This window comes from Chionomys nivalis, chromosome 18, assembly GCF_950005125.1.
Source record: "Chionomys nivalis chromosome 18, mChiNiv1.1, whole genome shotgun sequence".
Classification (NCBI taxonomy): Eukaryota; Metazoa; Chordata; class Mammalia; order Rodentia; family Cricetidae; genus Chionomys; species Chionomys nivalis.
Genome location: NC_080103.1, coordinates 8,849,452 through 8,854,625, shown reverse-complemented (window position 1 = coordinate 8,854,625; position 5,174 = coordinate 8,849,452). Strand labels below are relative to the sequence as shown.

The following is a 5,174-nucleotide window of genomic DNA, read 5'->3' as shown; positions in this document are numbered from 1 at the left end:
ACAGGGTTTCTCTGTGGTTTTTTGGAGCCTGTCCTGGAACTAGCTTTTGTAGACCAGGCTGGTCTCGAACTCACAGAGATCCGCCTGCCTCTGCCTCCCGAGTGCTGGGATTAAAGGCGTGCGCCACCACCGCCCGGCTCTCTGTGGTTTTTGGAGCCTGTCCTGGAACTAGCTCTTGTAGACCAGGCTGGTCTTGAACTCACAGAGATCCGCCTGCCTCTGCCTCCCAAGTGCTGGGATTAAAGGCGTGTGCCACCACCGCCTGGAAGTCACTCTGTAGAGCAGGCTGGCCTCAAACTCAGAGATCTGCCTGCCTCTGCCTCCCAAGTGCTGGGATTTTTTTTAAAAAAAAAAGCATGTGCCATCACTGCCCAGGAGGATTAGAACTTCTAACCCCACAGAAGCAGGAAGAACCATGTGCTGAAGAGGTTGTCAGGAGTGATGAAAATGGGCTTCTTTTTCTGTACCAGGCCGCACTTAGAGTGATAGACTTTTTCTTTGACATCTGTTTCTTTAGCATTTATTGACTACTGTGTATCTACACATAATTGAAAGGCTTTTGTACCCCGGTATTAAGTCTCTCCACAGACACAGCCGATCAAACCACGCCGAATTAAGAATTAGAAGCCCAGCTTTAATGAGCAAAGCAACTCCTGGATGGTCTGGGTCACAGGGAAGGAGAAAACCACTGAGGAGAACCCTGTGGCCAGTCAGGGGACGACTTTAAATAGCCTGTAGGTGTGTCCTACGCACTTCCGGGAGAGGAACCGCTGTTTCGCGGGCTTTCTGAGACTGGGCAGGGTTTGGGGTGGGGGTGGGGGGATGGGGGGTGGGGGGTGGGGAGTGGGGGGGTGGGGGGTGGGGAGGCGGGGGGGTGGGGGGGTGGGGGAGGAGGACAGGGATGGAACTCCACCCTAACAGTAATGTTCTTGTGTGAGCATGCATGCATGCCATGGCACCCGTGTGGAAGTCAGCGAACAAATTTATGAAGGGTTCTCTCCATCCACCTTTATGCAGATTCTGGGAATTGAACTCAGTTTACCAAGCTTGAAAGGCAAAAGCCTTTCCCAGAGCCATTTTCCTGGTACCAGAGAGACAGTCTTTTGGGTGACCTAGGATATGGGTCAGAGCAGTGTTTCTGGTGAGAAAAAGAGTTGCCGTCAGGACCTCAGGGCCCTACCAGGTACTGTGAATTCTTTGTGGCAGGGGGCCAAAGGTTTGTCTTTGTTTGAGACAGGGTCTCTCCATGTAGCTGTAGATGACCTGGAAATGACAGAGATCCTCCTGCCTCTGCCCCCCAAGTGTTGGGATAACAGGTGTGCACCACAACCTGGTAGCAATTGTCTTTTGCTTTGGAACAGATGTCCCAGCATGTCCCATAAGCACTGGAACTTACCATGTATACAGTATTCTGCCTACATATATCCCTATAGGCCAGTAGAGGGCACCAGATCTCATTACAGATGGTTGTGAGCCACCATGTGGTTGCTGGGAATTGAACTCAGGACCTCTGGAAGAACAGTCAGTGCTCTTAACCTCTGAGCCATCTCTCCAGCCCAGCACTGGATTCATAAGAACTTGACTGACATCAAAGGTCCCAGTTACTTCCGTGCTAGGGGTCATATATTTTACAACATCAACTACTTTTGCTCAGCCTGACTCGTTAGTATGATGCCATACACAGGATGTCCCTAACAAGATTGTTCTAAGTAGGGTGGCTTCACCAGCAGCTGGCCTTTGGCTAGGGTGTTGTTACCTTGCCCAGTAGGGTTCTAGGTATCAGTGACAGTTTAGATTCTGTGTTCAACAACCCTCAAAGCACCTGTGTGCCCTCTGCTCTGTGTATAATCAAGGGAAACATCACAAGCCCCATTCTGGAAGGATGATGATTGAATCAGTAGTGTGTTGCTCATACAGTATTGGTGTTGCTGGTCTTCAGGAACAGCCCACCTACCAATGAGCTTGGGATCCAAAAAGTGACTCAGGTCAGGAAACTAATCAAAGGGGTATGATTTAAAAAATAAAAAAATGATAACCCATGATCTCTCCTTAGCTTTCTGCCCATCCATCCTTTCTTGCTTTTTTTTAAAATTTGCGTGTTGAGGGTACACACGTATGGAGGCCTGAGGTTGATGTCGGGTACCCCTCGACTGTTCTTTCACCTTCTATTTTGAGACACCATCTGTCACTGAAGCTTGTCTGACTGACCAGCAAGCCTCAGGGGCGCTCCCTGCCTCGCCCAGTGCCGGGATAAGAGGTGTGTGCCTGGGTTCTGGGAAAGCAGCTATGCCCATCACTATACCACCAGTCCACCACTGTACCTGCTTTTATTTTCCTTTTTTCTGGATGCTAAGGATCCAAACCAAGGTCCTCGGGTTTTGGTAGCAAGCTCTTTCAGGACTATCCAGCAGTATCTGTTTTGCTGTGAGGGATGCCATGTTCTATTAACCGTCTCTTCCCACTCCTAGTGTCAAACCTTTCGTCTGTCACTCTGGCCTTTCTAATCACTACGGTAATCGTCACCCCCATTTCCAGGCTTCTGGTCATTGAATGCTGTGACCAGCTTCCACTACACCATACCATCTCTGCTGGTACAAAAGCGCTGGGCTGTGATAGTGCCTCCCCCTCTTTGCTCCTGCTTGTAGACGGAGGCTACGGCGAGCTTCGACTCGGTGCTGTTGATGCTTCTCTTCCCAGCACATTCCTGGGGCACTAGTAATCAGGGTTCTACAGGCTGTCTATGGAACATTCTTTGATAAGGCTTCTGGCCTCTTAAGATCAACTCTGGTTTGTAGACTTCAGTGGTGCATTTAGTCTTTTCTTTCCCCTGTTATGAGGCAGTTCAGGTGTTTAACTTTCTCTCAGCGAGAGCTGTGGCTTCCTCTGTTTGCAGGAGTCGCTGAGGCATGTCCTTACCAGGATGTTAATTCTATCCCAAGAAAGTGATGTCCCCCCAACCAGGGTTGGTGGTGCGACAGTGCATGTCTGTCAATCCCAGCCCCTGAGAAGTAGAGGCAGGAGGATCAGAATTTCAAGGTCATGTTTAGCTACGCAGTGAACTTGAGGCCAGTCTGGGTTACTCAAAACCCTGCCTCAAAACCAAAAACAAACAAAAGCCCGACAACAAAAGAAAGTGACGTCTACATCAATATCAGTTCTCCCTTATGCACTCATATTTCATTCTTTAAATTAAGCCCATCAAAGTTCAGTCCCTGGGATGCTGGAGAGATGGCTTGGCAGTGAAGAGCCATCTCAACCTGGCACTTACATGGCCGCTCACAACCATCTGTGACCTCAGTTCTAGTGCATCTATGTCTGGTGCACAGACAGACATACAGCAGGTGTTCAGGCACACACACATACACATTAAAATAAAATAAATTATATAAAAGATATATATAAAATCCAACCTCAGGGCCTTCGTGAGCAAACAAAGGACAGGATGCTCCAGGTGTGTTGGAAGAGCTGAAAACTGAAACTGTAGATATGCAGGACTGAACGGCCAGAGGTGAGGGACACAACAGCCAGAGGTGAGGGACAGAACAGCCAGAGGTGAGGGACAGAACAGCCAGAGGTATCTGGACTGAACTAGGCCATGAGAGGGGGTTGGGGTGTGAACCAAGTGACTTCTACTTTTTTTTTTTTTAACAGACTTAATTCACTTTTATTTTCCTTGTATAAAAACCCTTATGTGGTGGCCACAGCTGGAGCCTGGGTCCTCTGAACAGAGACTCTGGTGTGGGTTTTTACAAGATGGTCAGTGAATTCCTGATAAGGAGACTTGGTGAACACAGTCTCTTTCCAGAGGTTGGGGGTCAGGTAGCTGTAGGTCTTAGAGATGGCATCAAAGGAAGCCTCGGCAAAGTTGCCCAGGGTGGCAGTGCAGCCCCTGGCTGATGTGTAGCAGTCATCAATGCCAGCCATCAGCAGCAGCTTCTTGGGCACAGGAGCGGAGACTATGCCAGTGCCTCTGGGGGCAGGGATGAGAGGCACCAGCACAGAACCGCAGCGGCCTGTCACTTTGCAAGGAACAGTGTGGGGCTTGCCGATCTTGTTCCCCCAGTAGCCTCTCCGCACAGGGACAATGGAAAGCTTGGCCAAGATGGCCCCTCGGATGGCAGTGGCTACCTCCTTGGAGTACTTGACACCGAGACCTACGTGACCATTGTAGTCCCCAATAGCGACAAAAGCCTTGAACCTGGTCCGCTGGCCTGCCCTAGTCTGCTTCTGCACGGGCATGATCTTCAAAAACCTCATCCTTTAGGGAAGCTCCCAGGAAAAAGTCAATAATCTCAGACTCCTTAATGGGAAGGGAGAACAGGTAGATCTCCTCTAGAGACTTGATTTTCATGTCCTTAACCAGACGGCCCAGCTTGGTGACGGGAATCCACTCCTTGTCTTCAGCTTTACCTCCGCGAGCCCCGCGGCCTCGTCCTCGGCCACGGCCTCGACCACGGCCGCGGCCCCTCAGACCGCTGCCGAATCCTCCGCGGAAGCCGCCACGGCCTAATCCTGGGCCCCCGGGTCCTCCGGGCCCTCCCGCTGCACCGGCGTCATCCGCCATTTGGTGTTTCCAGAAGAAGAAGCGACTTCTACTTCTTAATCCAAAGGGTTATCCAGGAATCAGAGAATCTGAGGGAAGGGAAGTGCGCTCTATCCCTGGGTTGAAGAGTTTACCATAGGGGGCGGGGTGTGCCAGCCAGGATGACTCTGTTACAGGTAGATACCAGGAGAACTTGGCAGCCAGCATCCACTTTGCTGTGTTAAATAGGCACCTCAACCATTTGTCCAGAGCTTGAGACTAACACTTAGTGGTGGAGAGCCCGTTTTCACAGCCTTCAGGGGACCTAGCACTGCTCAGTCGGATCCCCAGCGACTTCTCAGTTTTAATCACCGGGTATTTTGAGGTCTAGTCCCTTTCTTCCCTTACAGGGCCCATTATAGCCTCGCTGGACTATGCGGTATAAGGTAACCTTAATTAGGATTCTTGTGGGTTGGAGGAGACTGTGCAGAAGAGGTCTTGGAAAACGTCTCTATCGCCCATGGAGGGAGAGCTAGCTCTTAACAGACAGGAGTAGATACCCTCTTAAGACTACGAGGATTCAGAGGAGTTCAGGGAGCCAAAATCTTTTTGGTGTCCTCATAGATCTTCCTCCTCTGCATTGGCTTCCTGG

At 50.4% G+C, this 5,174-nt stretch overlaps 1 pseudogene; it reads right to left on the bottom strand.

Annotated features, from left to right (window-relative positions):
- Positions 1 to 3,687: 3,687 nt before the first annotated feature.
- On the bottom strand, positions 3,688 to 4,564 carry LOC130889923 (40S ribosomal protein S2-like; annotated as a pseudogene).
- Positions 4,565 to 5,174: the final 610 nt, after the last annotated feature.